Source organism: Hemitrygon akajei, chromosome 30, assembly GCF_048418815.1.
Source record: "Hemitrygon akajei chromosome 30, sHemAka1.3, whole genome shotgun sequence".
NCBI classification, from domain to species: Eukaryota; Metazoa; Chordata; class Chondrichthyes; order Myliobatiformes; family Dasyatidae; genus Hemitrygon; species Hemitrygon akajei.
Genome location: NC_133153.1, coordinates 30,542,172 through 30,555,728, shown reverse-complemented (window position 1 = coordinate 30,555,728; position 13,557 = coordinate 30,542,172). Strand labels below are relative to the sequence as shown.

The following is a 13,557-nucleotide window of genomic DNA, read 5'->3' as shown; positions in this document are numbered from 1 at the left end:
AGGAAACAGATTGTACTGAAAAGTTTGGCAGTCAGGCAGTGTGGGTGGGGTGACTCAGTTGCTAAAAATAAGATCAGAAGATGTCTGTTCCTTGTGAGTAGAATTACGAAACTGCAAGGGCAAAAGGACTCTGATGGGCCTTTGAATGGTAGCTAGGATGTGGGCTACTATTTACAACAGGAAGAGAGAAAAGGCATGTAAAAAGGGTAATGCTTCGTAATCATGGAGGATTTCACTATACAGGTAGTTGGGAAAATTAGGTGGGTGCTGTATCCCAAGAGAGTAGAACCCTATGAGATGGATTTACAGAGCAGTTTGTGATTGACTCCACCAAGGGAAAGACAAATCTGGACTCTAGACTTATTTGGGAGCTTAAGGTAAAGGAACCCTAGCATTATATGATAGAATTCATATTGTATTTTGAGAAGGAGAAGATAAAATTTGATGAAATGAGTATTACAGTGGAGTAACTGGAATTACAAAGGTATGAGAGAGGAGGCGGCCATAGTTTATTGGAAGAGGACACCAATAGGGATGAGAGCAGAACAGCAAAGGCTGGAGTTTCTATGGGCAATTCTGAAAGGCAGGAAAGATACATCCCAAAGATGAAGTATTGTAAGGGGGAGATGAGGCCAACATGGCTGACAAGGGAAGTGAAAGAGAGCGCATATAATAGAGCAAACATTAGTGGGAAGATAAAGGATTGGGAAGTCTTAAAAAGCTAACAGAAGGCAACTAAAAAGCCACAGAAAAGATTAAATATGAAGGTAAGCTAGCCAATAATGTAAAGGAGGATACAAAGATTTTTTCAGATATATAAAGTGTAAAAGAGAGATGAGAGTGAACTTTGGACCACTGAAAAATTACCCTGGTGAGGTAATAATGGGGGACAAAGAAATGGAGGGCAAACTTAAGTATCTTGTGTCAGTCTCCACTGTGGTAGACATTAGCAGAATGCCAGAAATGCAAGAGTGGCAGTGGACAGAACCAAGTGTTGTTGCTATTAATAAGGAGATGGTATTTGGATGCTGAAAAGCTTGAAGGTAGATCAGTCACCTGGTCTAGATGGACTACACCCCTGCTTTCTGAAAGAGGTAGTTGAAGAGATTATGGAGTCATTATTAATAATCCTTCAAGAAGCACTAAATTCTGGAATTGTTCCTGAGGGATGGAAAATTGCAACTATCAGGTAGGATAGACAAAGAAGAATTGGTGGATACTATGAGCTTGGATTTTCAGAAGGCCTTTTACAAGGTGTCACACATGAGGCTGCTTAACAAGGTAAAACCCGTGTTATTACAGGGACGATACTAGCATAGAAGAAGAATGGCAGTAGGCAAAGAGTGGGAATAAAGTGGGCCCTTTCTGGTTGGCTGTCGGTGACCAGTGGTATTCCACAGGGGTCCATATTGGGACAACTTCTTTCTACATTATATGTCAGTGATTTGGATGAAGGAATTGATGGCTTTGTGGTCAGTTTTGCAGATGACATGAAGATAGGTGGAGGGGCTGGTAGTGTTGAGAAAGCAGGGTGTCTTCAGAAGGACTTAGACAGGATAGGAGAATGGGCAAAGATGTGGAAGATGGAATCTTGTGTAGGGAAGTGCATGGTCATGGACTTTGGCAGAAGGAACAAAGGCGAGGACTATTTTTCAAATGGTGAGAAAACTCAATCAGACGTGCAAAGGGACATGGAAGTTCTCATTTGAACAAGTCTGGCGACCCTTTATTCATTATTTTCACATGATTTAATTTTTATTTATTTATTTATTTTTATTTATTCTGTTTGGGGAAAATCCTTTTCCATGAAGGTTTGGAGATGACTGGAAGAATGTGTTTTTTTCTCTCTTTTTTCTAATTCTTTCCTTTTTTTTCTTTCTCTTTTTTTTCGTTTCACTTTAGTTAGTGGGGTTTTGTTCTTTATCAATAAAATCCCCAATCTTTTTTATGATTGCTATGAGGAGTTGTAGTTTTTTTTTTTAACCATTGTGTTACGTACCCCGTAACTGGGTGTCTTACCAGCAAAGATAGAAGTATCCGTTGGAGTCTGGTACTATTTTCAAAACAGTGTTTATTAGTAAAATATACAAATCAATATCAACAATGCAAATATAGAAATAATACATGTTAGCAATACTAAACCTAAAAGTGTGGGGTATAATAATAATCAATAATAAACAAGCTCTATCGTTGTCTAGGGAATAATGAATTGTCATATGTGAGTATAAAGTTCAATTCAGTTCATACAGGCTGAGGTAGTTGTTGGTCGATGTGTTGTAATAGAGAGAGAGAGAGAGAGAGAGAGAGAGAGAGAGAGAGAGAGAGAGAGAGAGAGAGAGAGAGAGAGAGAGAGTGAGAGAGTGAGAGAGTGAGAGAGTGAGAGAGAGAGAGAGAGAGAGAGAGAGAGAGAGAGAGAGAGAGAGAGAGAGAGAGAGAGAGAGAGAGAGAGATCAAACAGTGACAGCCAGTCAAACCTTCCTTTACGATCTTGATCTGTCGATGTGTTGTTCTGGCCATTCAGGTATGACCCCTCTGTCCTTTAGCTAGACCGTTCTTCTATGGTGGACTCGTCACCCAGGCAAGGGTGGAGACACACACAGGCCCCCACCGGCCTCGCTATAAACACTGTGAGTTAAAATTGACCAATCCTTCGTTCGGTCTCTGATGCCCCACACTTTTCTCGTGGGTTCCAACACTTAAACAGTGCTCACTAGTGTGTCTCCTGGTGTGTCTGAGAGGTGTCTCCACAGACCTCACTTTTATCCCTACTCACGGGGTCTCAGGTGTCAATCAGTTTTGAATGGCTTAGCCCATCAAACCAGCCCACTCTGGCTGTCCACTGAGGAATTTTAATGAACAGAATAGTACCAAGTAAACAGCCCTCTCCGGAGCCGTGAGTCTTACAGGAGTCATAATATGGTCTCTCTCCCCCGGTGTTATCAGCAGAAGATGTTCCCACTTGTTTTCCTCTTATCTGTGTCTCTTTCTCATTCTCTCTCATGAGCAGCGTAGTAACAGTAACAGTTTGTGATTCTCCCAGGGGAGGGGGACATGGGCAACCTTTCACCCTTCTGCCCATCAGAGCTGTTCATCCTTCGTAACACCCCCCATCCTTATAGGAATTTTCACCAAAGGGGAAAATTAACTAGTACAGCGTTTTACAGGATTACAGAGTTTAGCAAAAAAAAAAATACAGAAGTGTTTTTAACTACAAAACAATACAGATATATCTTCAACTTAGCATCTAGATAACCAGTTAGCGATTACATTGTCACTTTCTTTAATATGGTGTATTTTAATATCTTAATATCTTGTAACTTAATAAATTCCTGTAGCATCAGACTCCAATTTAATAACCACCTGTTTTTATTCTCTTTCATCAGCAAAAAACTAAAGGGTTGTGATCTTAGCTTAAAGGTATATTACAAAATGTGAACTAATACATGTGTGGTTATACTGTAGTACATTACAAAAGTTGGTGCAAATACTAATCTCTATTTTACTTTTAAACTGAACAGTCAATCTTCCATGATGTTTTCATCTTTCACATGCTTTGTCAAATTCCCTCAAAACCAGATCCTGTTATTCAACGTGGCATTTTTGTTAACCTTTGCCCCTTTTCCACTTAACTCTCACATGGTTAGCTTGCTCACCAGTGTGGAATAAGCTTACACATACTCCTTTCATAGGAGTTATCTTATCACCAATGTTTTCCAAACTTAGCCCATTTTCTGAACTTCCAGACAATTCTTTATTGTTAAGCAAGTCATTAATTTGATCTTCAGGACCCTTCATTCTATTAGTTTTCAGTTTAATATCTGCAAGTGATCCCTCTTTGTCAAAACAACGTTTTTGATTCTGTCCCTCCAAATCACATCCTTGAATAACATCAGTGAATTATTTACCTTTAAATTTCAAAACAAACTGTAATTGATTCACAGGCACCTTGTTAACAAGCCATTGTTCCTTCAGCATGGTTACTGCTTCTAAAACCAATTCAGACATTAAATTTTCTTTATTCAATTTAGGAACAACACCTTTCCCTTCTCTTTCAATAATATTCACATCACCAGCTTTCATCTCCTCACTAACTTTTAACACACCTTCTAATACAAACAACTGAGAATTCTCACTCTCCACTGGTACCAAGGTTAACCCTTTCTTCACTGAACCAAGTCCATCTGACCCAAAAGGACTGCATTCCTTTTCAACTAAATCAGATACCTCAGACTTTTCCTGAGTTTCATTACTAGGTTTAGTACCATGTGCATCCACATCTTGAACACACTCAAACGGGACATTTACCTCTTCCAGGCTTTCCATACCAGTCCCTTTTCCAAATTCTAAGTTCCCCTGATCCTCCCAGTTACTCTCTGGGCAACTCCCATCTGGAGTAAACTCAACCCTGCGGGTTGAAACAACCTCATCTGCTAACCCAGCAGACTCCTTCAAGGTAATGGCATCCTTTTCATCTAGGACTGCCCTTATATCATTATCAGGAACACATCTAAAATTTTCAACTTCTTCAAACTGCTCTGTCAAGCCAGACAGATCATCCATGTCCAACCCTGGACCTTCTAACTGCCTTATCTGTTTCTCATCTTTACTCTGTGCCTCTATAAAGTCCGTCCTGGCTAAGGGTAGGTCTACCTCCTCTCCTTTACTCTCTTTCACCTCCCTATTCTCCGCTTCACCATCCCCTAACCCCTCTTGGTACAGGGTCGGTAAAAACGTCTCAGCCAAATCAACACTGGACTCATTTAAACTGTCCTCTTTCTCAGCCGCCTTTCTCGACATGCTGCGAGTGATTGCATATGCGGGATAGATCTTAGAATCCAGGGGCGTGTCCTCAGCACTCACAGGCTTGCTTATCAATTTCACTGCTGAACAGACATCACCACCTGCTAAATCATTACCAAGAAGGATGTCCACGCTGTCTCTCGGTAATTCTGACCGCACCCCTACTTCGACTGGTCCAGATACCAGGTCACAATTTATAATGATTCCATGCAAAGGCACAGCTTCTGTCCCTTTTCCTATACCTCTTAAAACTACCTCTCCAGTCACAGGACCAAAATCTAGCACCTTACTTAGGATCAATGACTGATCAGCCCCAGTATCTCTCCAGATTCTCACTGGAACTGGGGTCTCTCCTTCTTTCACAGACACCGTCCCTTCTGAAATAAATTTCTCATGCCCCTCTCGTACTCTATCTACCTTTGCCTTCCTCGTCGATTTACTGATCGACTCAATACACCCTGTAGGGACTGCTGTTTTCCCTTTTCCTGTCTCCTTCTTCAGAGCAAAGCACTTAGAAGCAATATGACTAGCCTTTCCACAATTATAACAGGTCAAGCCAGGAACCTTCTTGCCAGCCTGCTTGTCCTCCTCCTCACCTTTTCCACTAGCTCCTGGCCTACTCTCTACCTTAGCCAGTGGACTTACTCTACCATCCCTACTGCCTTTCTGATAACTCTTATTTGAGGAAAACCTTGACTTGTGGGTTAGGGCATATTCATCTGCGAACCTAGCAAATTCCGATATAGACTTATTCAGCTTCTCGTTCAGATACATCCTGATATTATCCGAAACACAACCTTTAAATTCCTCAGTCAGAATTAACTCTCTGAAATGATGGGAATCCTCCTCCATCTTTTCTGTAGCACACCAGTGATCCAAGAGCACACCCTTTTTATAGGCACACTCTGCATATGTCTGATTCCACAGTTTCTTTAAATCTCTGAACTTTTGTCTATATGCTTCAGGTACCAACTCATAGGCCTGAAGGATAGCCTCTTTTACTTCCTCATAATCCGCAGACTCGTCCATGGACAATGCTGCATATGCCCATTGAGCCTTCCCTTTTAATGCGCTTTGTAACAACGCCACCCACTGATCTCTGGGCCACTTCTGATTCACTGCCACCTTTTCAAAATGCAAGAAGTAACTATCAACATCTGTCTCCTCGAACGGAGGTACTAACCTAAACTCTCTACTAACATTAAACTTCTCCTCTCTTGAGCCTTCCTCTCGGTCTTTTCCCTGTTGCTTTACCAGCTCATGTTGCCTCTCTTTCTCTTTCTCCTCTGCTTCCAGCTGTTTTAACCTAAGTTCATGCTCCCTCTGTTTCTCTACCTCAGCTTTTTCCTTCTCCCATGCAGCTCTTTCCCACTCGCTTTTTGCCTCTAACTCCTTTAGCTGGAGCTCATACTCCCTTTTCTTCTGTTCCGCGTCCAACCTGAATTTTTCCAACTCTAACTGAACCACCCCAACAACTGGTTTCTTTTCAGGGGTAAGTTCCAATAACCCCGGCGTGAACACATCCTCAGATATATAATACTGGGCTATGGCCCTCTGTATCTCCCACTTTTTCATTGACGACTTCACTTCTGTGATATTTAAACCTTTCGCAATATTCACTAAGTCCGTCTTTTTGGCACTCTCTAGCGCCTTCAAAGTTGGGTTTTCTATAAATTCATCTACAGCCATCTTTTTTGGTTTCCCGTCTGGTTACCCACGCAACCAGAACAAATAATGGACTTATAGCCCGATTCACTGGGCCCGCAATTTGGTATCAAATCCCGGATGAGCCCCCAATTTGTTATGTACCCCATAACTGAGTGTCTTACCAGCAAAGATAGAAGTATCCGTTGGAGTCTGGTACTATTTTCAAAACAATGTTTATTAGTAAAATATATAAATCAATATCAACAATGCAAATATACAGATAATATACATTAGCAATACTAAACCTAAAAGTGTGGGTATAATAATAATCAATAATAAACAAGATCTATCATTGTCTAGGGGATAGTGAATTGTCATATGTGAGTATAAAGTTCAGTTCAGTTCATACAGGCTGAGGTAGTTGTTGGTCAATGTGTTGTAATTGTTGGAGAGAGAGAGGGAGAGATATGAAACAGTGACAGCCAGTCAAACCTTCCTTTATGATTTTGATCCATCGATGTGTTGTTGTGGCCATTCAGGTATGACCCCTCTGTCCTTTAGCTAGACCGTTCTTCTATGGTGGACTCGTCACCCAGGCAAGGGTGGGCACACACTCAAGCCCCCACCGAACTCGCTATAAACACTGTGAGTTAAAATTGACCGATCCTTGGTTCGGTCTCCGATGCCCCACACTTTTCTTGTGGGTTCCAATACTTAAACAGTGCTCACTAATGTGTCTCTTGGTGCGTCTCCTGGTGTGTCTGAGGGATGTCTCCCCAGACCTCACTTTTATCCCTACTCATGGGGTCTCAGATGTCAATCAGTTTTGAATGGCTTAGTCCATCAAACCAGCCCACTCCGGCTGTCCACTGAGGAATTTTAATGAACAGAATAGTACCAAGTAAACAGCCCTTAGTTAAAAAAGTTAAAAAACAGGTTGAGTCGGAGGTCAAGAAGTCAAATTCAATGCCAGTATTCATTTTGAGAGTTCTAGAATAGAAATGCAAGGACGTATCACTGAAGCTTTAAAGAGCATTGGTTGGACCGGACTTGGAGTACCAAGAGTGGTTTTGGGCCTCTTATCTAAGAAAAGATGTCCTGGCCTTGGAGGTAAAAAGGAGGTTTGCAAGAATGATTCCAGGAATGAAATAGGTAACATATGAGGAGTGTTTAATTGGTTCTGGGCCTGTACTTGCTGGTGATCAGATGGAGCACGGGGATCTTAATGAAACCTATAAAATTTTGAAAGATCTATATAGGGTGGATGTTTCCTATAGTTGGGGAATCTAGGGCCAGAACAGCCTCAGAATAGATGGAAATCTATTTATCTCAGACAGGGAAAAATTTCTTTAGCCAGAGGATGGTGAATCTGTGGAATGCATTGCTGCAAATGGCTGTCCAGGCCAAGTCATTCGGTGTATTTAAGGTGGAGTTTGATACATTATTGATTAATCAAGTTGTCAAAAGCTACGGGCAGAAGGCAGGAGAAAGGGGTTGAGGGGCTGATAATAAATCAGCCATGATGGATTGGCAGAGCAGACTCGATGGGCTAAATAGCCTAATTCTGCTCCGATGTCTTACAGTTTTATAGCAGCAGGTACAGGAGGCCGAAGATGCACACTGTATATTTTAGGAAAAATTCTCCCCCCAGCCATCAGTTTTGTGAATGATCCATGATTCCATTACCTCACCATTCCACCTTCACATTGTCTAACTACTTAACAATTAATATATTTAATTATTATTTATTATTTTAATGCCCTACACTGTACTGCTGCTGCAAAACAAAAATAATCAGAACTATTTCAGTAATAGTGTTCCTTATTCTGATACGAGAAATAGGTAGACTTTCCACTTAGGTGCTGCTCACCAATTGCTTTCTCCTCTTTGGGGTTTACCAATATTACTCTCAATTCCGCACAGATTTCCAGCTGTGGCCTGCCCCATCTCAGTCTGGTAGCTACCAACACATGACCCTGAGAGGCTGAGAAATCGGATGTTCCCCTTTCTCAACTTGTTAGGATGAAATGAATGATTATTGCAGGATATTACAGGGACGGAAGAGGTTCCGGAAGATTGGAGGGTTGCGGATGTTGTTCCTTTATTCAAGAAAGGGAGAGGAGATAGCCCAGGAAATTATACACCAGTGAGTCTTACCTCAGTAGTTGGTAAGTTGATGGAGAAGTTCCTGACAGGCAGGATTTATAAACATTTGAAGAGGTATAATATGATTAGGAATAGTCAGCATGGCTTTGTTAAGGGCAGGTCATGCCTTTTAAGCCTGATTGAATTTCTTGAGGATGTGACTAAACACATTAATGAAGGAAGAGCAGCAGGTGCAGTGTATATGGATTTCAGCAAGGCACTTGCAAGGCTTATTGATAACGTAAGGAGGCATGGGATCCAAGGGGACATTGCTTTGTGGATCCAGAACTGGCTTGCCCACAGAAGGCAAAGAGTGGTTGTAGACGGGTCATATTCTGCATGGAGGTCGGTGACCAGTGGTGTGCCTCAGGGATCTGTTCTGGGACCCTTACTTTTTGTGATTTTTATAAATGACCTGGATGAGGAAGTTGAGGGATGGGTTAGTAAGTTTGCTGATGACACAAAGGTTGGAGGTGTGGTGGATAGTGTGGAGGGCTGTCAGAAGTTACAGAGGGACATTGATAGGATGCAAAACTGGGCTGAGAAGTGGCAGATGGAGTTCCACCCAGATAAGTGTGAAGTGGTTAATTTTTGTAGGTCAAATATGATGGCAGAATAAAGTATTAATGGTAAGACTCTTGGCAGTGTGGAGGATCAGGAGGATCTTGGGGTCCGAGTCCATAGGATGCTCAAAGCAGCTGCACAGGTTGACTCTATGGTTAAGAAGGCATATGGTGCAATGGCCTTCATCAATCATGGAATTGAATTTAGGAGCCGAGAGGTAATGGTGCAGCTATATAGGACCCTGGTCAGACCCCACTTGGAGTACTGTGCTTAGTTCTGGTCGCCTCACTATAGGAAGGATGTGGAAGCCATAGAAAGGGCGCAGAGGAGATTAACAAGGACATTGTCTGGATTGGGGAGCATGCCTTATGAGAATTGGTTGAGTGAACTCGGCCTTTTCTCCTTGGAGTGAAGGAGGATGAGAGGTGACCTGATAGAGGTGTACAAGATGATTGTGTGGATAGTCAGAGGCTTTTTCCCAGGGCTGAAATGGTTGCCACAAGAGGACACAGGTTTAAAGTGCTGGGGAGTAGGTTACAGAGGAGATGTCAGGGGTAAGTTTTTCACTCAGAGAGTGGTGAGTGTGTGGAATGCGCTGCCGACAACGGTGGTGGAGGCGGATACGATAGGGTCTTTTAAGAGGCTTTTAGATAGGTACATGGAGCTTAGTAAAATAGAGGGCTATAGGTAAGCCTAGTAATTTCTAAGGTGGGACATGTTCGGCACAACTTTGTGGGCCGAAGGGCCTGTATTGTGCTGTAGGTTTTCTATGTTTCTATTTAATAATTTGTGAAGCCGATCATTTAGGTTTTTTTTGTGACAAGGTGTTTTCTGCGGGTTACACAGTGAATGGCAAATGTGTTAGGTACAAGTTTTAACAAGAAAGTAATAACCTCATAGTGGTGTCCTGTAATTGATGGTGCCCCGACTGTTGTACAAGAATGAACGCTTGTGATTAGAATATCCTTCTCTTTGGAAAAATTGCGCAATGTCCCAAAATATTGACTCCCCCTTCGTATCCGTTTCTAGTCCCCTTGCAAATAACAACGCTTGAACCATGCTTTCATCTGTTATGAAATGAACATAATGAAGAAGCAAAGACTTGTTGTCTGGGAATGCTGACTCATCCAACTACAGAGCAAATTCTTTTCTCCTAAATATGTTGCATGTGCAATGAACCTGGACAGTTTCATTGCTTCATTTGAAAAAAACTGTTTCACGCGACAGCTACATGGGCTGCTGCTGGTTGCTCAGTTCTGGTATAAATCTACATTTCAGATACACATTATATTGTCAACACTTTTTTTGTTCTGCTTTTGCCACTTTCATTATGGTTTAATGGCCAAGGACAATCATCTATACTTTAAATCCACCCTCATGTTCTGTGATCAATATAGGGGAAAGTTATGACATCATGATAGCTCACCACAAACCCGATTCTCTGCCTGAAGCTATATAAAGCGGAGCAGTGATTTTCAATTGGGCTGTGGGCTAGAGAAATGCCACCAAGACCATTTGAAAGGGCAGATTCTGAACCTTACCCCATTGAATGCCATAACCTAATTCACAAGAAATATGCCATTGTGTGATTAGAAAGGGGAATTGTACTATCCAACACTGTGCTATGGTCATGAACAGCAATAGTGAGCAGGCTGAACTTGGAAATAACACAATTTCTTAGGCCAGATTTCTCAGGATTTGCCAAATACAGAAGTGTCACATTGCTTTTCAACAACTATAATGCACTTCGAACAAAGTCTGAGGGAATGATGGGTTAGAAAAAGCTGAGGTGATTATGTAATGATTGCAATCAATTCTGTGGCACTGAGGAATAAATGCTTAGAATGAGTAATGTATTTCTTAAATTAAGCCTGTAATCCCTCAGCTGCCCCCATTGCTACTGAGAATTACTGCCCCCCACTGACCCTTTATCTTCATTACTCCCTGGGAGTGCAATGGTTTTGGGGACTACTGAATTAAACAATAGACTTTGTCCATGGAAATGAAAAAAAAAATGGAAACTACTGGAGCCACATTTTACAGGAAAAATAACAAAGTAAGCAGAGTAATGTGGCCAGATGGATAAGGGAAATCAAGGTGGGTGGGAGGATGGTGTTATGGTGGGGTGCGAAACAGAGGGAAGTGTTTATCAGAATTTAGAGAAATTGACGTTGATGGAATATGAAGTACTGTTCCTCCACTTTGTATGTAATCTGACTGCGGCAGCCAGGGGCAAACATGTCAGTGCGGGAGTGGGAAGTGGGAATGAAACTAGCTTGTCAGTGGGTGATCAAAGTTGTTATGGCGGACGGAGTGAAGGTACTCAACTAAACAATCCCTTAATCTCTGTTGAGAATCACAGGTGCTCAACTGGGAGCACTGGATGCAATAAATTACTCCAATAGATTCAAACGTTTCCGTCATCCCTTTGGCCATTTTACCCCTTCTCTTTCCCATCCCTGCCTTCATGATCTGTCCATCACCAACATCTTCCACCCTTTGGTTTCCCACCTCCTTCCCTTTGTCTGTTGTCCTCTCCTATCAGATTCCTTCTGCTTTAGTCCTTTGCTTCCTGCACTAATCATTCCCAAGCTATTGACATCACTCCCTTTCTCCAAGCTCTCCCACCTCTCTACCTTCATCCTCACCTGAACTCAACTGTCACCTGCCAGTTTGTGTTCCTCACTCACCCCACTCTTTGCCTCAAGAAGGCAACATCTATCATCAAAGGTCCCCAACATCTGGGACATGCGATTTTCTGACAACTACCATTTGGAAGGAGGTTCAGAAGCCTGAAGACCCACATCATCAGGTTCAAGAACCACTACTACCTTTCAGCCTGTACGATCATAATCACAAGTTAATGACAACAACATGACCACTTTGCACTTTAATGACCTTTGTTATTTTTTTAATTCTAATTGTGGCCTTCCTTGTAAAAAATTATGTCATCTATATTGATAATGAATACTTTTCATGTAAATGTTGCATCTTTGATGTTTTGTGCCTGTGATGCTGCTGCAAGAAAGTTTCTCATTGCAACCCTATGTACATGTACTTGTTGATATGAAGATCAACTGGAATTTGACATTTTGTTTCCAAAACCTTAATAGACTTGCTAAATAAAAAGGAATCAGTGTTGTAATGTTTTCTATTAACACACAACTAAAGGATAGTTCAAAGACCTTTTAAAGATTAGATCAGCTTTATTTGATACGTATATCAAATCTTTAAAGGACACAGTGACTGACAAACAAATAATGTGCAAAGCAAGACAGGTTGTGCAAAAAGACAGTACTGAGAACATGAGTTGTAAAGGTTCCTTGAAAGTGAGTCAAAAGTTGTGCAAACAGTTCAGAGTTGTGGTGACTGAAGTTCAGGAACATGATAATAACTGTACTTAGACCTGATGATATGGAACCCAAGGTTCCTGTACTTCCTGCCCAATGGTAGAAGTGAGAATAAGAATCAGAATCAGGTTTATTATCATTGAACCATGTCATGAAGTTTGTTGTTTTGTGGCAGCAGTACATCACAATACATAAAATATCACTGTAAGTTACATCAAGAAATATGAAAAATAAGACCACAAGATATTGGAGCTGAATTAGGCCATTTGGCCCATCAGGTCTGTTCCACCATTTTATCATGGTTGAGCTATATTTCCTCTCAGCTCCAATCTCCTGCCTATCCCCCCATCCCTTCAGGCCTTGACCAATCAAGAATCTATCAACCTCTGCCTTAAATATACATAAAGGCAGCTGTCTGTGGCAATGAATTCCACAGATTCACCACACTCTGGCTAAAGAAATTCATGGAAGCAATTTGGAATACATGTAGCTCTCTCTTATCGAAATGCTAAGTGTGTATCTTCAGGCTTCAGTACCTCCTCCCCAATGATGGTACTGAAAAGAGGCTGTGCCCTGGTTGTTTGCATCACAATTTTGATTATTTAATTATTTTGTATTCCTGCCCAATGCAGCAAGGCTTTTCATAAATATTATTTATTTAAATGCAGGCAAATGACCTGGAGTGCCTTGAGGAACTTTGCCAAGTGAGGTGTGAGAGAACCAAATGTGATATTGGACAAAATGTTAAGTTTTATGGGTCATGGTGGACAACAAGGCAGAAGAAGGAGTTTCGTGCTCAAAATTCCAGGCCCAAGGGATTAAGTAGCTGAAGTCACCATTGTCAATGGTGGAGTGAAGGAGAAATGCACAAAATTGATGCTGATGTTACAAGAGTAGCAAGATCTGGACTGTTGTGGGCCTGAGGAGTTTACATGGGTGATGAAAGGTAAGATCATGGAAGGATTTGAAAGCAAAGATGAGAATGATAAAGTTGATCAACAGAGAGACAAAAGGTCACTGAATGCAGAAGAGGTAACTTGATAAATTGACT

The 13,557-nt window shown here is 41.5% G+C and overlaps 1 protein-coding gene across 1 annotated transcript in view; it reads left to right on the top strand.

The window, feature by feature from the left end:
• The first annotated feature begins 13,352 nt into the window (after positions 1-13,352).
• Positions 13,353-13,557, top strand: part of LOC140718925 (UDP-glucuronosyltransferase 2C1-like) — a 29,344-nt gene continuing 29,139 nt past the window's right edge. Inside the window, exon 1 of the mRNA XM_073033224.1 lies at positions 13,353-13,452. The gene's annotated coding sequence lies outside the window, so the exon portion shown is untranslated. The remainder of the gene's footprint in view (positions 13,453-13,557) is intronic.